This window comes from Harpia harpyja, chromosome 6 (assembly GCF_026419915.1).
Source record: "Harpia harpyja isolate bHarHar1 chromosome 6, bHarHar1 primary haplotype, whole genome shotgun sequence".
Lineage (NCBI taxonomy): Eukaryota > Metazoa > Chordata > Aves > Accipitriformes > Accipitridae > Harpia > Harpia harpyja.
Window position 1 is genome coordinate 61,569,911 of NC_068945.1, and position 23,635 is coordinate 61,593,545.

General features: G+C 39.3%; 1 protein-coding gene across 8 annotated transcripts in view; it reads right to left on the minus strand.

Annotated features, from left to right (window-relative positions):
• Positions 1-23,635, minus strand: part of SEMA3D (semaphorin 3D) — a 147,944-nt gene that overhangs the window by 117,202 nt on the left and 7,107 nt on the right. Inside the window, exon 1 of one of the 8 annotated variants that reach the window (XM_052790049.1) lies at positions 17,896-18,027. The exons of 5 other annotated variants lie outside the window; for them this stretch is intronic. The gene's annotated coding sequence lies outside the window, so the exon portion shown is untranslated. Of the gene's footprint in view, positions 1-11,370; positions 11,395-17,680; positions 18,028-23,635 lie in introns of those variants that run through there. 2 more of the 8 variants (XM_052790048.1, XM_052790053.1) reach the window with 2 other exon arrangements.

Genomic DNA, 23,635 nt, shown 5'->3' on the forward strand with positions numbered 1-23,635 from the left:
ACTCTCATTATAAATGAAATAAAAGCAGGGGGGAAAGGGTTTTACTTTTGCACAGATTGATAATATACCTTTAAAATCTTCTGTTCTCAAAACTGTTAGGATAAATAATTTAAGAAATATATTTTAAGATTTATGCTATAAGCTGACTATGTGGAAATACAGTTATAAGCTCTATTAATCTTCACGTTTCAAGGTGTGAGTGCTGTAAGAAACAGCATCTCGCAATTTAGACCAGAAATATTGTGAAGATTTATGCCTTCCATTCAAACCTCTGGTCTTACCCACTCTTGGTGCCAGAATGGCAGACTGGATGAGCTACTTGTTTATTCCAGTCAGGCATTTCCTTGACTCCTGGACTTTATGTTAAGACATGATGAACATGTTACTCCCACTGGAGAATTTTTATTCTCATGAAGTCAATAGGTCAGAACTTTATAGCTCATGAAAGGGATTCCTTATTTGAGTTTGTTATATTCTAGTGGATCAGTAGACAAATATAAATACTAAAAAACTATTGTACTTTATATACTCCATACTTATACTTCATGCATGCATAGTCATTAATTTAAGGGCCTGTCAGAATACGGCTTCTTTAGCAATATCCCACATAGTGAATCATGAGGGGTAGTAAATATACAAATGGGTTACATTGCACAGAAATACTACAGTGAGCCCCATAGAAAAAAGTTCCTTTCCTTTTACAACAACAGTTTTCAACTCACTATTATAAACTGTTATTCCAAAGGATCAAATTAGTTATATTTACTTACTTAGAATTAAAAATTATTTAGTTCTTTTGAGTATATCTATCAAAAGTTAAGTTTCAAGTTAAGTTAGTATCTGCAGTGGATCATGATAACGTAATGACATTTCTGTCATTTCCTAGTGAGTTTCAGAGCTGTTTCAAAAAATACACATACTCAAAAGTTCTCTGACTTTTTTTATCAAAAACTAACATTAAAACGATGACAGAAAAAAAATTACATTTTCTGAAAAAAAATCCTCATTAAGTTTTAAAACAGAAAAGTTACACCTCCTTTTTCAATAACAGCTACTTATAAGATTTTCCAAAGGTAGCTGCAATTTGGCTTTGATCCTGCTATTGCGAAGTACCAGAAATACCTAATTATAGCAGTGAAATGTTGTGTGCACAAATATGTATGTGTTTGTCTGCAGTCTGCATGAGCAATTGAAAAATGTCCAACATACACACAGCAAACCACATAATTAAAATTACTCTTATGCAGAGTGAATTTGTCTTTAAAGTAGAAAATAATGGAAGGACAGCAGAGACTTCTCAGTACTAAAACATAATGCTTCATTTAATGAGTAATCCCTGGAGCACATGAATGTTTACCTCACTCTGGGCAAGCTCAAGTGCATGGACAGACAATTACAGTACTTCAGCTGATGTACGATAACTTGTTAAGCAGCTGTAATGCAATGACATTCTTTCATGGGCTTGCAGACTGCAGTTCTATATTTTCCTCCATGCCAATATGACTTTTGACTCCCAGTTATTAAATGGCTAAAAAATATCAGCATGTTCAAGGTTAGAATGCCTGAACCTGGAGCCACAAAGGACTAGAGACTGGTAAAAACTGGAATCTATGTCTGAAGTCTCTCCATGTTTGGCAGGTACTGTGTCTGAATCCACTCTGCCTTCAGAAAAATAAAATAATAATAATTAAAAAAAAGACAGACAAGATTTTGCAATAGGAAAAACACAATACAGTTAGGTTGCATTGTTTCTCAGATGAATAATGGCTGGATAGTGGACTTATTTATATAACCAATTGGTTGAATATGATTTAAAAAAAAATCAAAAAAATATAGACACAGACCTTAGATTAATAGTAAATGCTGGCAAATGGCTTCAGAGAGTCTCCGTTTTGCTTTGGGAGAATGGCAAAAGGAGAAAGGATATTGATAAAGCTTCACTTCCCACCATTTTTATACCACTGCCTCTTGTCAAAGTGTAGGGCACAAAGTTCTGAGACTGATACTTGGCAAAAACACTGCTTAAATTATTAAAAAAAAAAAAATCTAATAGGCAAATCAGGAGTTACAATGAACCTCTCGATATAACATTAGCTTTTTTTCAGCTATATTTTAATGTTTCATCATGTATGCAGAACACAGATTTCATTGCTTTTGTCAATCCTACAGAGGCTATTTAGCACCTTCTTCAGTACGGTGACTCTTCACTTACCAATGAAATCTGTGAAAGCTGAAGGCAGTACTTCAAACTAGTCATTAATTTTCTCAGCTTTTAGACTTTATATAAAAATCTTTTTCTATAATTTCATATTACTAGGTAAGGAAAGTTAAATACAAACAGAGAATATACACTGTACTGCTTTATATGTAATATGTGAACTCTAGAATCTAGAAATGCCCACTTTTCTGTATTTCTTTCAATGTATTTGACCCAACTTCTGGCTGCCAATGAAAAAGCATTTTTAAAGTGATTCGCAATGTTGTTACATCCATAATAGTCTAAGGATATAAATGACGCAAGATTCACAGAAAAGTAACTTGTGCATACTCAGATATAGGCATACAAGGTATGTATATGTGTGTCTTATTCCATAAGGAATTAGTGTGATTCACAGCACCTGAGTATGACTTTCTGGCTTATTATGACCTTATTTCTTAAATATTAAAAATAGAATGCATTTTAGAGGTGCTTTTTTTTTAGTGAAGCAGAAGTACCAATCAATGGTCATCTATATTTTTGTTGGCATAGCTCTGTATTTCACACAAGAGACCTTTGATATCAAAGCGTGTCTGACATATCAAAATTCCTTCAAATACTTATCTCTTTTAATGATAACTACAGCTGCACTCAAAAGCTGCTGCCCTTGGTATCACTTACATTCCCACAGGAACATAAATCTCTGAGAGGCAAGGGTTTAAAAAAGGTATTCTTCTCAGGGCTCTGGAGAAACACACAGCTGTATTCTTTTGATGTTGTATAATAGTATTATTGGGCTAACATGCTGAAATATACATTCTATTTTTTTTTTCCCTGAAGCTTATCTACTCTCACATTATTAATCTGAAAACAGGCCAAAAGAAAAACCAGAGAGAGAGATCCAACAAATTCAGAATCCAAATACTGTCATTTGGGCCACTGAACATCTTCGGTGGAAGCAATTTAGTCCAAGGCATGGGAATATTAAAAAAGAAATATTATGAAGAGACGCTACTGAAAGCTGGTTGCTATCTGTTTGAGGTTGAAGAGGATCAAAGCAAATATGAAATTGTCTTGTAGATGAGGTAGTGATGTACCTAGTGATCTTGAAATAAATTGTTTAAATATTCATACTTCTGTATTTCATTTTAAAAGGTGTGCATTTGAATCCCATGAGTAATCCAACAATGATAATCACAAAAGAATAATAAAAAATTAAATTTAAAAATCAGATCTACTCCATCCTTGAATCAAAATTATTTCTTTCATCATGGTAATGCCATATTGTTTTTTAAAACCTAGTGACTATATTTGTTTAATTTAATTCATAAGTCCCTTGTTATCACTGTAAATTTACTCATATATAAGTTATCTAATGTGCACTGCTATAGCTGTTTGATGTATATTTCCAAACACAGAAAAAACCTAAGACTTAGAGACACATCACCACCTCTTGCAGAAATGTCACTCATGCTATGAATAAAGCAAAGCTTAGAAGAACATCATCACCCAACAAACAAATAGCATTTGCTGAACCAAATACATGTGTCTGGAATTGTGCTCCCGAGCTAATTGGAGGCAGGCTCTGGTGCTGTACCGCAGGACGCCGCAGTTGAGAAATCCCTCAAACTGGTCATGCAGAGTTCAACGCTCCGTGCAACGGCGATTGCTTAACTCTGGGAGCAGGAGGCATGGCAAGAAAGCTGAGGAACCAGACCGGGAAACAATGCTGCCATTTGCCATGGACAAACTTGGCGACGCGAGGAAGCCAGCGGGAAGGACAGGGACCTGAGCGAAGCTGCCCATGTAGCAGCGATGTGCCATTGCAAAGGGCGAGCCCCGGTCGGGGGGGGGGGGGACAGCTGGGGCTGCTGTACAGTGGAAGAGCACTGGGGGAGACGAAGGGTAAGGTAAGAACAAGAAGGGATGAGGCTTGCTCAGCAAACTGGGGGCCAGCAGCTGTTCCTGCAAACACTGCCCCAAACCACCACTGCATCTGTATTTGGCTGTGTCAAGAGGGACTGGGGCAAGCCTAAGACTGGGACACCATGGAGATCAGTGTGGGAAGGATTATTGCCTCTTGTTAGTCTTCCTCTCAAAAATGGAGGAAAACCTATATGAAACAGAAATTATTTGCTATTCAAATAGTAGAAGTTGAATGGGAACGTGCATAGCAACAGCTGGCAGATTGTCTTATTCAAGGACACTATCAAACTCAGTCACAGGACACCCAAAACCTCTATGCTCATGTTAAACACGTAATTCTGATGTTTAATTTAGAAAGCTACTGCTGGAAAATAGTCAGCTATGACTTCCTGGTACATCCAAAGACAGAGAGAGAAACAAAAAAACAACTGAAGGAGCTTGGTCACTCTCAAAACCCTGTTCTAGTTTTTAACATTCCGTAGGTGCAAGTAATGAACTAAAGGATACATTCGCTGGGATCTGGCCCAGTTTGGTATCCACATTGGAGGGCAGAAAAGTTTCGAAACGCTGCAACAACCCCTCTCCCTCTTTCCTGTGTGTCAGACTAACCCCGACCCCGAGTGTATCTTCTGGTTCAGCCTTGTCCAACATGTGGTTCCAGGCAGGATGTTGCCTGTAAAACCCTCATGCATTAATTCCACTAATTGGAGCATTCAAAATAAAAGCAGAGCTTTCAGAGGGGGACCAAAGGGCAATGTTGCCTTTCCAACAGTAACGTGCTATCAGCTACAGCCAAGGCTGGGAACTCATGCATTAGTGAGGTATTGAGCTAACGTGTCTTCACAAAAACCATTTGACCTGAGCAGCAAAACCAATCAGCCAAACTGTGGACCTTGATTTATCTGTCTGACAGCCCTGTTCAGCCCTGCCGGGTTGGACTTTGCCCAGTGCTGCCACTGGGAAGCTGCAGAGCATCTCTGTGAAAAGCACCTGCAAAAGGAGCCGAGGGGGAGGGAGGAACACTTCAGACTCGGTAACATAGGTTTAATAGAGTTGGACGTGGAAAAGGGCTGAGCTGATTACCCTGTGTGAACTGACTATAGGAACAATACCCAAACAAAAGACAATCTAACACAACTGTCACAACAAAGCCAGTTCTGAAAGACATCTGACAAGGAAACATCTTTTTTAAAAATCCTCAGGATATTAACTGCATATTTGTGTGTTGTATTAAGAAAACTAACGTCATGACAACAGCTCAATTTAGCACAAACAATAAGCCAATAAATACAATACTAGTGCTTTAAAATAATTAAATAACCATTTGTTCTTGCTTTTATGGTGCTTCCAAATACTGGCAGAATTCCTTCAAATAAACAAACAGCTCTTTTTTTTTTTAATTTTTAAAGATTACATGTTGGCAGTAATTTCGGCAAATCTGGACATTTGTTCCATTCATCTGAGGTGAAAAAAACAAAGACACATTTATCACGTTGCATTTTCACTCTTAGAAAGCCAAAACAAGGGCCCTCCAGGGAACAAGAAGTTTAATTATAAACTATTACTGCAAAACAAGATAGATTCTGGGACATATCTCTGGGAACACATTCAATACACTAAGCCAATATAATCTGAAATGTAATTTTTTATTTTTTTTTTATTCTTAATGCAGGACCATGGTTCTTTTTTGGTGTAGAAGGAAAAAGTCAGCAAAATAATGATCAATTACAGATGCACAAAGTTTGTTGCAAAATGATGTTCATAATACAGTTAGTGATTCTTCAGAAGCACTCACAAGAACAGAGAAACACAAGCAGTGTCATTGATGAGCAGTCCATTTGTTTATTAAACTGTGCACTAAATTTGTGCTGTGCAATACTGAGAAAATCTGAAGTATAAAATAAGAGTCAAGGTGCAAAATAACATTGCCTTCTCTGCACTATAGGATTCAGTTTCTGTTCCTATGGAGCTTTTTATAATTGTTGTACCAATTCTCACAGCAGAAGCCTCTTACTGAAAAACAGAATTACTCCCGTATTTTTTTCCTTTTCACCTTCCTCAGCAAGAAAAAGTTGGAAATTTATTCCAGAATTTTCAGTTTTAAATATTTCTTAATCACACATGATGCATCAAATAGTTGGTTCATTTCTGTCCACAGAAAATTCCCCTAATAGGAAAAAGTATTTGTAAATAAATAAATATAAATTTTAAAAAAAGTTGAAAGAAGTTGTAACCCTCCTACAACTCAATGAGGCTATTTAATAAGGCTGCATTTTAGATTTTCCATCGTGTAACAGAGAAGAAAATGAGTTATGTCAATAACACTGTCAACAAGGTCAAGCCCCATAGGAATCCCTATGAATTCCTTCTAAAATCCTGTGTAGATCTGTAAACTATGTCATGATCTTACCCACCACATCGGTGAAGCGTGGAGCTTATTTTAAACAACCGCATACTGACAGCCTAATTCTGTTTTCACAAAGATGAACTGGATCTCCAGAAAGGCATACAGCCTCATAACACAAGAGGTGTCCATCAGGTAAATTGATTCTCCTGAGCAAATGAGTTGCAGAAGTAAACATGAAAGCTTTGTACTGAATCTAATTTAGAGAAAGAAATATTGAAGATTCCATGTTCTAAAATCTACACATGACATTAAAGATGAATGTTAATTGACTTTTGAAGAAGATACATTTCTACTTAGATCAAATATATAAATTGGTAAGAATACTACTACCCACGGTAATACTATTGCCCATGTTCAATATCTTTGAAGGTTTTCAAGACCCTTGAGATCATGCAATTTCTAAACATGATAACATGAAAATGCAATTTTTTTGCCTAAATCATGACGATCAATACTTTAGAAAAGCTTACAGTTGCAAATAGTGATTATCTGGTTATTCATTCTTATTTTCCTTCTTTCTCTTCCCAGCATTTAACTTCTTTGTATTTTACTGAATGTCTTCACATTTTTAGTGAAAGTAGCAGAGATTTATAATACAGATTTATAGCAAAGTCTCCACTATGGAGCTGTATCAGAGTAATGCAGAGAGTAATCAGTAAGGGATACATTGGCATGTGTCCACTGACTTCACTGAAGTTGCACTAATTAGGCAGAAAAGGATCATGACCATCATGATGCTATAATACTGGTGATACTTGTGTTCACTAGTACACAAATATTAAATTTATCATCTTAGTTCCAGTTCTGAATTCCTTTGACAGAATAATTAGTGAGCACATTCATTCAGATAATTTGAATGGAAGTAGAGCTTGTCTTTAATAAATTTAGTGTAAAAATATTTGATAATATCTCTAAGGTTCAGACTCGCCTCCATTCAATTTAGGTACCTGAAAAGTAGAAGCTGGCAGCCTGGTCACTTGAAGCTACATTCATAACCAACGGAGAGAAACAGTAACCAACCACCAGAAAGTGAAACTACCAACCTGAGCTGCTTAGCACCTTCTGCTGACTCTAGTGAAGTATCAGATCCTATACGGGAAGAAAAAACATAGGTCTATGCTATCACTTGTTTCTCTATTTGACTATACCCAGACGAAATACATGCATCCAAAACCAACAAAAAAAACATTACTAGAAAAATTTCTTTTGCTTCTCCTGTTCCAGATCTATGTACAGTTACTCCCTAGGTAATGCCCTTCACTGAGTATCATTTGCTGAACCATCATAAAACGCTACATGTCTGAGCATGGTCCTCTGTTGGAGGAGGTAGAGGAATGAATCCCTCCAATGGTTGTGTAACAGGCTCTTATCCTGCTACTAAAAAGGAAAAGTATATTAGCGATGTTAGGTGTACATGTCCTTATTGCAGTAGTATTCTCACTTGGGAGGAAATGAAAGAAAATGTCATGCTGCACAAAAGGGATTCCGTGATAAATGAAATGAGATTACAAGGCTAAGAACTGAAAAGTTACAAATGTCAGCACTACAGCTGGAATGTGATGGCAACCAACCTGATCCTGCCTCTCACAGTAAGTCTATGAAGCAGAAGGAAAACAAAAGAAATATTTTACTAAGCTTATTTAAAAATAACAAGACAACATTTCTACTTCCTTGGTGTCTTTCTCATTCAGTGTCCACCCTGCAGGAATGACCCAGAGGTCCTGAGGAACACATGTTTTCTGATTGCATGGCTAAAAAATGTAGCCTAGTGCATATACACTAGAGAGTGGGAAGGAATTAAAGTGCAGACAGTTATCCTTTGGGATGCTGCTAATGAAAGCACTTGTAAGTTATTTCTCATTGTTTCCAGTGTAGGGGAGTATGGCTGCAAATCACTGAAAACTGACATATCTACATCTCTGCTAGTGCTTTATTATTATTAATCAAAATGAAAACACTATTTTCTTCTATTATCTGTACAGATATACCCTCTGTATTCAAGTAGTTAAAGAGAGGCCTGATTAGTCCTGTATACTATTAAGGGGCTATTAATACTATATCCCTGCCTCCTCTTGTCTTCCAAAGCAGTGAAGTCAGTGGTTGTCAAAAACCAGACTAGATGATAGAATTGCCATATCAGGTACCAGAAACCTTCTGAAAATGTGACAGAATATTGCTGTCCTGGAGATACAGGAAATGGGATGGGGAACTGGTCCCAGTCCTAGATTAGAAACTAAAGGTAAAAAAATAAAAATCTTTTTTCTCTCTCACAAGCTTTTTTATTTACAAAATTTGTAATTATTTTCTTTTTTATATATATAAATTTGCAAATGTAACCAAAGTAAACTGATTCAAGGAACTGAAAACATATCACTACTGTTTCTTAAGACCCCATATTAGTCAAACCATCCATGACTAGCCTCTGATTCTACCTCTGGGACTGAGGTTTGGGTAAAGAGTGGAGCAGCTTTCTCCCAGAAGGTCCCAGGATGTTCCACTTGATCTTCCATCTCCCACTCTGGGTCTCACTCACATTTCAATTTCTCTCCCTGTGTGGCCATACTGGGAGCACTCACAAGCTAAACCCACAGGAAAGAAACAGAGAAGAAGAGGAACCACACAAGAGCCTGCCTGGACAGATTGAATAATGCTCCCAATTTGTTAAGCACTAGAAGATGACTGAAATTCCCCAGTGTTACTGTTTTATCATTCTTTTGAAATCATAACTTAATGCTTTTATTCTTTATGAACTAGTGTGCTAAACACAGCAACTTAATGGTGAAGTATTAAAAAAACATTAACGTAAACATGTAATAATAATAATGATGTAAATGTACTGACATATGCTTATGATTATTGTTACAAATGCCTTTTGGGAAGGCCGTATCGAATCTTTAAAATGTATCTTTAACTGTGGCCCAAAATTCAGGGTTCTGTTAAACACATTCAGCCTGAATCTTTCTGAGTCTCAACGTGAAGAAAGTATAGGCTTTCAAAACAGACTGAGTCTGGCCATAACACAACAGGATCAGAGACATACTTCTGCCGCAAGGGAAAGCACTTCAAACATCAGGGTGCCAGTCTGTCAGCACTTATCACTCAGTGGGTTATACTACCTCTCCAGCAGATTCTCCTTCCAAACTTATACTTCATCACACTCCTGACCTTGCTGCATACGGCTCCTTCAGCAGAGTTCAAGTTTGTATCATGTGAAACATGGAGACTTTATTCACCGCTTCTCATTATCATCTCATAACTTTGTTCATTGTAAGCCAAAATTATTTACTCTGCAGTTTTGGGGGCGTTCATGGGAGAGGAAAGGATAAAGAAAAGTCTAACCAAGAAAATGTTATGCTGCAAAGAAAACGAGCAAACATCCGCCTGTTCATGAGCAAATGACTGCTTCTGCGCCTGTTTGGTGTGCAACTTCCCATCCAAAAATGGGATGGAAACTGAGACAGCCAGGCCATACTGTGCTCCAGCTAATAAAGTGTTTCAGATCAAGAAAAACAGGCAAGGCTGCATCACTCTGGCCTGCATTGTATGGACTCTTTTTTTTTCCTTTGAAACATTCCATTTGTTGTTCAAGCCAAGACAAGAAAAGAAGCATTTTTAACCTTAAGGGTCTGACATAAGCCTACAAAATTAAATAGCCAGGGCTGAAGTGAGGCAGGTTTTACAGTTCTTAAGTAGCTCCCCTTTGTTCTTTCCTTAACGGTACAGTTATAGTCAGGGAAAACATCACAAGCTGCAAGCAAACAGGCAAGAGCAGATTCAACTGCCTTTATTTGCATTGAAATCTATGCAGGTCAGGGCCACATGGTACTAAATACTCTACAAATAAAGAGCAAGTGTCAATACCTTCCCTGATGAGCTTACATCTAAGAAGACAAAACAAACAAAAGATGGGAGGAGGAAAAGCCTGTGTAATTGCAGGAATACAGTACAGTCACCCCCAGTGCAGCTCTGACTTGAGCTTCCAGACCACAAACCTAAGTCTGTATCAATAAATATAATGTGCCAGTCAATATTTGCAGGTGCTGAGACAGAGCAGCCTGGGACTTCTGTCCATACAGCTAAACCCTCATTCCCTTCAAAACCGAGTGATCTCATCCATATTGCCTCCTGGGAGCCCTCCACATCCCCCCAGCTTAGGATAAGGCAGTTTGGAAATGTGCTAGTTGACAAGAGCAAAAACCAGTCCAGTGAGCACGCTAACAAATATCACGGGCTATTGCAGGCCAATACCGTCTTTTGGCCTTGTTTATGACCCATCTGTCTCCCCTGCGGGCTGCTTGAGAGTCCCTGCACCCACAAGGGAAACGTGCCACTAACACCATCAGCCGAGCAAGATAGGCAGTCGGTGACAGAGCCAGCAAAGTATCCCATCAAGTTTTAGCACTTAAAAACCTCTGCCTTTCATTGTGTAATTTCTGTGGAAAATACAAGATGTGGCAAAACCATGCAAAATATTCCAACAGTGCGAATACAGATGTCGGAATCAGGCTAACATGACCATCAGGTAGAAATTAAAAAGGGAAGGGGATTCTAGTTTTTTTGAGGGTGTAGGCAGATAAATTACAGGTGAAATCTTTGAAATTTAACTCTGGTTTTAAAAAAGGCAGTGCTAGGTTAAAACATCAGCTGGTTTTTATGATCACTGAAACTCTGTTTTCAGAAAAGTTTTGACAAACTTGGAAAAAAACAGCGAACAGCTGATATCCGCTACGGTGCACACAAGTGTCCTCCTACAAAATCCTGCTCAGGGGCACGCTTTTAGAGCAGAAGTTCATCGACTTCTCCATGGATGTTCTTAGTTCACCCTCCATGAGATACAGACCTCAAAAAAGAGAGGTGATAAAGCCATGCAGGCAGCGCTGTGACAGGGGGACATTACTGACCGCCAGTACTTGTCACAGCCCTCGTGCCACATGTCACCACCTCTCCTCTTCTGACAAAGGACCCGTTCACAGAGTGACTCTCAGCTGCAGTCAGCGTTGGCTGGTTTACTTTACACACCTTAAGTCCAGTGCTGCTGTACTTGCTGGAAGTAGATCTGCAGGACTGAGGACAGAAGACTCGTGATGATATGAGAATGGAAATGGGGAATAAACTTTTAAGATGGTAGGGTTACAGACAAAGAAGGATATGTGATGAATCCCTTGCTGTCTTCCACCACATGCTCAGAAGAAGGGATTAATAACTGATCACACTTAAGAAATGAGCAAAATTATTGGTAGTGTTCTCTTGTCACATTCAGAAGATGAGATGCCTAATTTTTTTTTAATCAAATCAATTCATGAGAAAGAAAAACTAAAACAAATAAATAATCAGCATGGATCTTGGAAGAAAGAGTTTCAGGAAATGTTTTATGGCAAAGAACAGCCCTTCTGCCATCCAGCTGTTTGTTTTGTTTTAACAATTCATGAGAGTTGAGCTTCTGCAGCTTCTTTTCTTTTTGCTATTCCAAAAGCCTCAGGGATGTTTCTCTTTTAATTTTGAGCCCACTCTTGAGCTGGGAATTCTTTTCCCAATGTGTGAGTGTGAATGATAGGAAGGGAGATTGCACAACTGCTTCCCTCTTCTCTTGCTGCTCAAGTTATTTGCCTAACTCTTCTTAAGAGCAATGAAAGAAACCTTTTTCTTTTCATGGGTTTATTTGGATCTGTGGAAACCAAGGACTCATAGTTTCCCTACATGCATATATAAAGTCTTCTGCAGAACTGAAGGACTTTGTTTAGTATGAAGAAACTCTGAAATCAGGAGCCACCAGTTTGTCTGATATAGAAAGAATCAGGAGTCTGACTTGCACAGCACTTATGCCTCCAGGGATTCTGGACCTCCAAAAAGCTAACAAAAATAAATTATATGACGCCACAGAGAAGTCTCCCTCTTCCAACCTGGGTAGAAGGACAGCAGAAAAATGGCCACCATGGCTCCAGCTAAACCATAAAAGACTGGTGCAGGTGCTACAGAAAGCAGATAAATAAGGAGGTTTATCTTTGTTTTCCTGTATGCGTATACTGTGCCTGTAGACACAATTCTGGATTTAATAGGCCAAATTCAACTCTTTGAAGTTAAGGGAAATGCCTCAGTCTCTTCAATCACATTCTCTTTGATTTACTTATTAATGTCATTTGTGATGTGACATAAAAGCACTCAGAAAGCTGTTATACTCCCTTCAACAAACAGCCACCCAGATGCTCAACAGCCATGGCAGTGATGATCCTAAATCAAATCCTGTGTGGTTTTCCTATACTAAATACCATACACTCCTGAAGCACTGTCAGTGAGCAACAGGGGAGATCGGCTCCAGCAGCCACCAGCCACCAGCGTGGAAACCCATCCCAGTCCACCAGCATAGAAGCCCATCCCAGTTAAGTAGCAGAGACTGGAGATACTACCTCTGCTCCAAGTTTGCAACAGCATGTTTTTCCAAAGACAAAGGGGAGAGAAAAAAAAAGAAAAAAAAAAGAAACCTAGTTTGACTGAACCTTCTGGCACTGAAACAGGCTCCCATGTTGACAATTAAGAGATTCACTCTAGCTTGCTGCCTCAAAGCACTGCAACCTAAGTGAATTAAATATTTTGGACCAGGGTTTACTGTCAGAGATGTTGCTTTCCAAGCTCTTGCTGTGATTGATATTCCAATGTCTGCAAAAGCAGTTAAAATGAATTAAAGAAATACTGCAATTCTTTCATCCTAAATTTAATCATCTGAAAACTAGGTGTCAGTTCATTTAGTTTCCATTTACCGTCATTAGAAAAAACCAGGCACTCAGGGACCGATTACTTCCAGCCACTACAGACCTCCTGGATGGGAAGCTGAGGTGTCTCCCTCTCTGCTGATTAGACAGAGAAACTATATGACCATCTTAGTTGAGATACTTAGAGCTTGCCCCTTGGAGCCCTCAATCAGAGTTACCAAATGGACATGGAGCTCTAACAGGTGGAGTCATTAGTCAAATGGAAAAGTACTTGCACGAAAGGATCTTTAAAATGAAAGTGGATCAGCGGCCTGAAAGTGATGACTACAATCAGTTTCTCTCAGAAAGCATCTGAGAACTGGTGCTACAGGTCCAATGCTTTGCTGTCACAAGAAATGAATCCTCAGTGGCCATTGACTTGTCCATTTCCATTTCCCAAAACCTCCCTCAGCAATCCCATCAAATTGATTGCAAGGGACAATTATCTACAACTATGCAAGAGCAAATCACCACACCTCCATGACTCCAGGCTGAATGAGACTAATAATACCTCATTTTTGAGGTATATCTTTGTTCTCTAACATATTTGTTAACTTTTTTCAGAGGAGTTTTAACTCATGCTCTTTGTACATAACGTGTAGTTTACTGAGGCTCTGAGCGCAGATGAACTTTACAACAATGTCTGTAATACAGGTGATAATATTAATAATAATTTCTGTTGTGTATTGCTCTTGCATACCTCAAAAGCTGTCTGTATCATTCAGTTAAATTGTTTTGCTTAATGTGATCCTACCTGGTGCAACATGAACAATCAGTGCTGTGTCAAGAGAGAGGAAGCTGCTGCAACCCCCTGGGTTATTGCAGCTATTGCTACAGCTGAAATTTGGTCTGATTGCTTCACTTCAAAATTTTTGGCTGTTTTTTGCTATTAATCTTGGAAAGCCTCCAAAATAAACCTGATAAAGTCCTGAACATCACAAAAGATGCATTCTTCCCCATACTTGTAAATCATCTTTGGCACGCTTCCCGATTTTAGTAATTGTAGATTTCCCCCAAGTTCCCTGCACATTGCCCATAGATATAAGGCTTTGCATGATCTGTCTTCTAATTCAGAAAACTACAGCAAGCTGTTGCATGAACCCCACATTAGTCAGTAGAGCAATTCAATACTAAAGCACTGTTTAGGTCTCTGTATGGTTTTCTTGATGGATGTTACACTGCTGATCTATTTTTATGTCTTATTTATACTGGGATAGTGCCTAGAGGCCCCAGTCAGGGGCAGGACCCCATAGTGCTGCACATACTATGAAGGAGGATACAAGAGCCTCTCCTTGCAGCTTATAGTCTAAGTATATAATGAATGACACCAGATGGATAAAACAGTCAGAGGGAGCAAAAAGTGAGATAGTTGTTAATAACAGTAGCAGGCAGAGCAAAACAGCTACTTTGCTATATATAGGCATATGGTGTTCCTGTCACAGTTGTCTGTTTCTCTCTGTCCTCTGTATCGTGTTTTAGAACCTGCAGTGACCTGTGGACAAGCATTCACACACAGAGTTGTCCCCTGTGTGTCTGAAGCACTGGGCACTTGGAAGCATCTTTCACTGCCCACGTCAGGCATCTAGGTGAGATTCAGAGGATGTAAACCAGAGGAAAGAGGTAGGTACTTACAGAGGATGATTCAGAGCCCCTGAATTAGGGCATAAAGCAGATGATGTGAATCTACATGTTTGGAGTTACTCATGGGAAAGATTAGGTCTTTGCGGTGTCAAGGGAGCCCAGCAAGAAGCTGGTCTCAGTGCAACTCACATCATCTTCACCTTTATTCCCTTACACATTGACAGTGCAGGATATATATATCTGTGTTTCTGCAGCAGGAACAGCCAAGAGTCCTTACAGTGTCTAGGAACATAGTGCCTAGTTCAAGCCCAGGTCTCTGAGGAACCAGCAATAGGTGCATCTCCCATCTAACTTGCTGACTAAGTCTCACTCAGGTTGAACATGGGCTTTTAAGCTCATAGCCTTGTGACCCAAATACACCTCTCCAATTGGGGAGTTCTTATTTCATGTCCTGATTGATGTGAGTCAGGATTGCTCCAAACCCAGATAAAATCCCCACCGCATTTAGATCCTCTGTGCAAATCCTAAATCCCTCTCTAAGTTCTTAGGACAGTCCATCTCTGACTTCCCAAAGGAATAGGTGTTGGGTCTGCAAGGTCAAGAAAAAGCAATAAACGTAAATTCTTGCAAATACATTTTGATCTTCTGAATTCAGCACATTATACACATTCCCAAGCATATGTCTAGTCCACTGTAATTGACGGTTGCACTCAACGATCTTAAAGGTATTTTCCAACCTAAATGATTCCATGATTCTATGATTCCATGATAATATGTAGCCAGAGGCTCTCTGACACCAGGTCCCTGGCCCTAAAGGGGCTCCCTGACTGATTGTTCACTCATCCCTTCCTCTTCAGCAATAGATGAGCCCGAAGACAGGGGGCTGAACAGCAAAGGGACTCTCCTTCCCTTCCCTGCAGAGCCAGTGAGGTAGGCAAGTGACAAGCTGTTGTGAGGGAAATAAGAGTCCAGCTGTGTGAAGTTGAGCTCTGGAGAGGCTGGAAGTGGGAGCTATAAAAACAAGAGGGACAAAGCCTGAAAGCAGGCCTTTTATTTGAAGAGTGCAAACCAAAGAGTAAACTAGTCATGAAGAGATGTTGCTGTACCGCAGGGTAATGAATGTAATAATACAAGGGAGGACTCTATCACTGAGTCATGCCTACAGCAGAATAAACTAATTAAGCTCATCTTTCTTTGAAATGCAAACTTGTGCAATTGCATGGGTTAGTAGGGACCTCAGATAGGTCATCTTGGTCTTCCTCATGAATCTGCATTGCTCAACCTTTCCTCGGATCCCCAGCATCCTACAGCTGCTTTGCACATGGACCTCCAGCAGCTCTAATAGAATGTCCCAGAATTTTTGTAGCTGTCCTCTGAATAACTTTCATTTTCCTACATCATTTATTTTTTCTTTAAACTCATAGTGCCCATAATTGTATTTTCTCTGAGGATCAGTCATTTCCAAGAAGGTAGCTACCACCTACAGGTAACACAGTATTTCGAACTAGTTGTATTAAAGCAAGGGACAGGAGTAGATTTCCAAAACAGGTCAGCTCCCACTTAGTTATTAAGGCCTAGCTTTTCAAATGTAGTCTTAGGTAACTTGGGACATGTAGGCCTTACGGGATACAACATTCATGAGTAGTACGTCCACCATAGCACCTTTGGGATGTTGCTAGTCTGCACAAGGACTGCTTCACAGAAACAGAAGTGGGAGTTCTATCATATAGTTAGTCTTTAATAAAAGACTTCCTGAATATTCTATGAGAAATAACAGGAGGAAAACACAAGTTCTTTGAGGTGGTTTCTGGAATTCTTTTAAAAGAACATTTCAGCAAATTCACTCATTAAAGACATTTTTTTCCCCTTAAAATCAAGCTGCGTTGATTTTATTTGATCCTTTTATTCTTAAGATAACATTCATCTTGCCTAATTTCAACCATCTAAAATTCAGGCATTGTCTTGGCTCCCTCCAGAGAAGGTGGAGACAGGCACTGCTGGGGTGAATCCATCCCCCATCTCAGATACTGTCGCCAAATAGGGCGCATTGCCCTTGGGAGCACCTCATCTCTCTACTGAAAACAGAGGAAGATTAGGTGACCACCTTACACAATGGACAAGTGAAATAATTCCCATCTTAATTAGTTTTTCTACTCAGTATACTTGCATGGCTCCCTTTGTTACAACATCTGAACACCCCTACTTTCCAAACCTCACACTCTTTCTATGACAAAGGGCAGTTTTTACCCATTTACAGACATATATAGCTGAGGCAGGTAGAGGCCAAGATCCAGACCTGCAAAGGTATTTAGCAAGTTAATTGTCTAAATTAGGTAGTTTTCAGTCTCAGCTGACTAACACTCAATGATGTAGACGAAGTGGCAGTCGGGTGCCTTTAGGAATTTGCGAGGATCTAAGCAGAAATGACTTGCCTAAGGATGTAAGTTATGGAATTAACCCCAGGTCTCCTGAGCTGCTGTCCTAACCTTTGGAATGTCCTTAACATTAAGAAAATCCTCTTCTGTTTTTCAAATTAAACTTTTGAAGTATTTACAGTCATGTTGTCTTCTTTGTCAAACTCAAAAAAGCTATGCACACTCAAATCCTTTAATTTTTCCTCATAAATCAAACCTGACTCAAAGCCTCCCTTTTCATTTTTATTGCTCTTCTCTAAGCTCTCCTTAGATGTTAACTTACCAGTAATAGCACAATCAGGCCAAAATTCCAGGTGGGATTTTAGGTGTTACTGTGGTACAAGTAAACACACAAACAGCAGCATAAAGTTGGATCTTTCATTAAAATCAGTGAAAATATTATACTCACTTCAATGAGCACAGAGTTCTACTCTGGCACGTAGCATCTGAGCACTCTGTATCACAGTGCAGTGCACTGATATTGTCTGTTGCACTTACAGAAATAATTGACCAAGACCTTGAAATTGAAATACTTAGGGCTTGTCAACATGAGAGTCCAGATACAGTAAGATGTGAATTAGCAGCATACTGACTGCTCTGCAATCACATCACACAGAAGTGTACGTTAGAAGACTTTTAATTAGAAAGCAGCTTACTTCATTTTGAAAGCAGCCTTAGGACATACACTCTGAGACTGGTCATGCAGAGAGTTAGTGTGAAGAAGATACCACGCTGTACACTGTTATTCTAGTTTAACAGCACGCTGACTTCCGCATGTAGACAAACCTTATCAGACCAGCGCAGGCTTCAGTATTGGGTGATATGTGTTTCTTAGAATAATCTTAGGGAGAACTGCTGAATGCTAAGCATGTCCTGTGACTTTCCTGGGACTTGTACCTGGGTCGCAATAAGGGTCAATTTACAAAATAGGCTCTATTAATTTCATCTGTGATTATATTTTTTTTAAATATCTCAGTAATGTGAAACAGAAAAACAAGTTTCTGTAGGGAGAGAGAGGTGACAGTCTCACAGTATTCAAACAAATGACAAGATAAAACACTGTTTCTGGTACTACACAGGTGCAGTTCTCCCCTTCTAAGACAGCAGCCTTCACCTCTAGCTAATCAAAACAATCTTATATCAACTTTGAATTATCATCAAAGCCTATCGATGTTTTGCTTTCAGAAACTGTACACAGAGAGTATGGATAGCTTCTGGGAAACATACAGTATCATGCATCTTTCAAGAAAGATGTTTAAATAATTGTAGAAGGTTTTCCAGACTTCAGATTATTAGAGGGACATTTGGTCGACTCTTGTATTAAACAGACCACAGAAACCTTACACAGTTACCCTTATATTGAATCCAGTAGCTTGTTTATGGACTAGCACTTATCGTCCAAATAGGAGTCAGTTTCTGGTGACATCAAGAAAATGAGATTCTGCAACATCCTTTCCATTGAATTGCCTTGCCCATCTTCTGAAATTCAAAAAGATAAAACTCCTACCCCCAAATGAGAAAGTTTTGCCTGATCACCCAGCTTCAGAACAAGGAAACATGTTTTTTCTGTGTCAGGATTTCCAACATATGTCTTGTGAACCACAAGAGGAACACGTTACTTCAAAGTTTTACGCAAACCAGAGAATCCCACGCACCACCATATCTCTGTAGGGAATGAAGAATAAGTAGTTAGGCAGCAAACACCACCAAGAACTCAAATGCCTTTTGGGGGACTTTCTCCCAGCCTATCAGAAAAGCAGGAGGTGGAAACGACAGCCCCACAAAAAAGACACCCATGGAACTGAGCTCACATCTTCAACCTGAGCATGTCCAAAAAGAGCTCAGAGCAATTGCTGCTGCCTCCACAATATAGCTGGGTTTTCTTTCTGAGTGGTGGCACACACAGGCTAAGCCTGGGAAGCTTTCCGTAACATATTTGTAGCTCAGACCAGACCCCATCAGTGGGATCTAATAAAACTAGTTGGAAAAAAGCTACTGATCTTCCAGAAGAAAACACTGGAGACACTGACTGAGGATTCTGGATCCATCTGAACATAACACCCACAGAGTCTTGGTGGCTCTACAGAATAAACTGATTCCACAGTGTCAATCATTAATTTCTCCATCCTCTGCCAGCACCTTCTCAACTTTTCTAACCACTTGTGCTCACACCTCTTCTCCTGTGTGGCTCAAAAAAGAATGAAGAGAGACAGCACAATTTAAAAAGGGTCACGCCTTCCAAGAATCAAAAAGCTATTTTGTTGAGAAAAGAATGAAAACAAATAGTACAATGCCTACTGCAAGGCCTTGTGAGATTCCCTCAGGGCCATCACAACAGGCCGTTGTAATCTCTGCCGATGCTTACACCAAAGATAACAAAGCTACTTATATTCAAAGCCACTGTTTCCCAGCTATTCTGGCCTTACATAAAATTTGACTTGTAAAGATGAGTGTAGCACTTTATAGATAGTCTAATAGTTTATCCTGGAGTTGTCAGATCCCACTTTCCATTGTGTCATGTGAATTCCTGGATGGAAAACCAAACACAGTGAATGCAAACACATTCCAAAATGCTCTTCTCACATCACTTTAGTGGCATTTAACTTGTTTGCAGGGAAAGGAAGGAAGGAAAGTACTTTTTTTTTTTTTTAATACCATTCATCAGAGCACATTTTATTATCCTTAAAACAGGATGATAACCTAGGATAAAAATAGAAATAAAGCCTGTCTTTACTAAGAAAATTACTATCCATATTTCAGCACTGACCAACTGCAGAACAGCTGTGCCTGTGGTATCGGTGGCATAAATGCCATCATAAACAAAGGTGGGTTTACCATTGTCATGAAAACCTGACACAAGACCTGAAATCTCTCTGAATTCTCACCCTTTAACAGCTTAACATCCCACATGCAAGATTGCTACCGAGTAGAGTACACCTAGGGAGTGAGGTTTTTTCATCGTGTCGGGACCATTTCTGAGAATTGACAGGATACAGGATGACTGTGCCTGAAGTTTTTACAAAAGCACAAGAGGGAGTTAAACTGTAGGAAGGAGATGAAATTTCAGAGGGGAGAAGAATTTGGAGGCGGGAGCAGCTTGCCCCGTGTCTCAAAACCACCTGGAGAACTGTTGCAGCAAAGAGGTGAGGATGGGCAATTCTAGCTAGGAGAGACCAAGCCCTTGTGCCATACATAGGACACGCTGGCAGCCAGCACAGACCCAGCACAATGGAAAAAACAGGGATAAACCACACAGAATCTCACCTTGGGTGTTACACTGAATATGACAATTTCATTCTTTCTTTTTTTTTTCTCTTGCTTTGAAAACAGATGTATGGGATTAAGAGAGACAAAATCCCTGCACTGTTTGCTGTATGTACCTCCTGCTTTCTGTCAGGCTGTTACAGAAACGGGCATTGGAGCTTTCAGCAGTGTTTTGTGCCTAAGTACTTATTCTTCATCCTTACACATCAACGTACAACAGCAACAAATTGAGAAAAAACCCCAACCCTTCCATCACTGTAAGAGCCAAAGCACAATAATTCATCTATCAGCAAGTAGCCAGGATTTGATTTTAAGCACCATTGAGGAGATCAATGTCTGTTTTATGGGTTTCATAACAGTGTTTGTGTTGCCATTTAGGAGAGCAATGAGCTGTAGCAAAATCACAGGAAGCAAAGGACACAAGAGCTTCAGGCTCATGAGGACAGCATAATAATTGATCTGTACTTAAAAGTGTAAATCTCTTTAGGAAAAAAAAAAAACAAACAAAAAAAACCCCAGATATATGAATTTTCAGAGAAATACTGTAAGAAGATCAGTCTACCATTTCCATCACCACATATATTTTATTTTGTGAGTTTAATCAATCTTCAGCCTAAGCAGTCTATAATGATTTTATCTAAAGGTGAAAAATCTTCCCATGCAAAAAATCCTTCAGCGTCACTGAAAGTTGCACAGGTTGTCAGGGTGTTATATTGGGAAAGATATTTCTTTGCCATAGATTCATTTTTTACTTTTTTCAAGCTGAGGCAGCTTTATGAGATAATATATGTCTGCTTTTTGTAGATTTCACTAGAGGACTATAAACATCGAGTCATAACTCCAGAACAAATCTGTACACTGCAAATGATATTACCCAGGACACTCATTTTAAAAAGATAGACAGCACAGACCAGCAGAGGAAAATGTACCTTTTCTTCTAGAAAGAGGACCTAAAAGACCCTTAAGCCTGAACAATGTTAGTAACTCTCTTAGATGCATCAATTCTCCCACTTTTTCCTCAGTTGAGTAGGACTGACATTCCAAAATTTACATCCAGTTAGCTTTTCCTTAAAGCCTTTAAAACTTTGAGTTCAATTTACAAAATAATAAATTGAGTCTTAAAATAAAAAACGCGGATTTCATCAAGTCTGAGAAAAGCTCAGTTCCGACAACATTATATATTATAGAAGACATCAGATCAACAGACCACAATGATTCAGGCAGTGGTTATGTAAAGCATCCTTGTCTATTAAAATTGTTTTAGCCAAAAGATTAGATTAATAAAGATTTATGATCTTAGCTGCGTCTTCAGTCAGTCAGGTTAGGCATTAGACACCAGTATAAAACCTGTCTTCTGCTGTTACCAGGCTTTGCGTGTAGCCAAACCTGCTTAACAACACATCCCCATGGCACCTGGGCCACCGGGTGCACACACAACAAAGTTGTGATTATTGCAAACTGTTCAGTGCCTGTGCTGTTCCAGAACACGCATTGCTCTGCCCACCTTACTTGCAAAGCCAGGGTGGGCTCCAAGCGTGCCCACTCCTCCCACAGACTGAAACCAGCAGATCTACCTCTCCCAACACCTTTTATCCTGCAGCCCCAAGGTTAGTGCACTCCTTCAGAACAGATAGCATTGGACTCCTAATGACTCATTCAATACAGTAGTTCAGTATCCAATAGGAAATACCAACACCTATACCAAAACATTAACTGGAGCAGGTCCAGTAAGAGAAATCTTACGCCTGAAAGATGATGGTCTAACCCCACCAAGCCACAGCCCCTTTCTGTTGGGCCTTTGATAACAACAAAGTGGAACCGTGGTGGCTGAGAAAGCCACGCTCCCAAGCACCAGCAACACCACCGCTCAGACATGCGCTTGAAAAACTGCACTTCCAGGTCACCTCAGGCAAGAGCAGGCAGCTGAACCACTGAAATATATGCTAGAGATTTTTTTTTTTATTTATTTTAACTTTTATTTTATTTTTCAATTTTGACACAAGGACTGACCCTATGTAGATACGTATCTGCTGGGAGAGCTCATGGCTGAGGATCCCAAATGAATTCAGGCACTTAAATATGCAGCTCAGGGCCTAAGCTGCAGAGTGCTCCTCCTTAACTTTCTGCAAGCTGGCTTACACAGCCTTTCCTCATCCCACCACAATCACCCAGTCAGTGCACAAGAAGTGATAGCACTTGCTCAGTACTTCAGTCTCTAGCTTCTTCTTACAACTCTTGTCCTCAAATGCTTTCAGTGTATACCACTAACTTAAATCTCTGCTTTTTCTCTTTCAGCTTTTAGAGCTGCTCATTTCTTCTAAAGACACAGGACTACCCTTAGCTATTACAAATCATTCCACTAATTTCAGTTACGCATCTCTGATTTACACCAACTGAAGACACAGCTTGTTATATCTTGATTTTTTTGGAATATAACAACTGTTGTGTGCTACCATCATTCCCATGGACACTGTCCACTTCCTTGGTGCAGCAGTTTTATCTACAAGCTGTAGCAGTTTGCCCCTCAGCTCGAGAGTACATCATATTAATGGGACATGTACAGTGGCTTGTGCTAAATTAAACCCCACCCATCTGTGGATGGTTTGCCTGTCATTAATGATCATTATGAAACTCCTCACCCAGGACTACTTTTGCAGGATCCCGTTCAGGAATTATACCTTATTAACTTAAAACTCTTAAAAGAAGACATGCAGATTTAAAGATCCATTGACAAAAAAACTCCTTACAAAAAAATGGTATTACATTTCAGCTTTAGGAAAGTGATAGACATAATAAGGATATCTGCTTTTATTAGCTCCCCCTTTATTCTTGGACTTCTGCTCCTTTCGGTTGACCTGTTTCTACAAATTAATGACTTTTAAAATATTTTGCTCTTAGATAGCAAACTGGTTGACACCAACTGTCTTCATTATTCATGTGCTGAGATACATGAAGATCAGGTAAAAATTGGTATGCCTGCTCCCTAGATGAAAAAAACCCCTGAATTATGTTTTCTTCTTCTTGATAAATTTGTGTTTCTGCATAGTATTTCTTGCAGATTTTTTTTTCTTTCTTTTGAAGAGGAGAGTTCTGCTCCAGT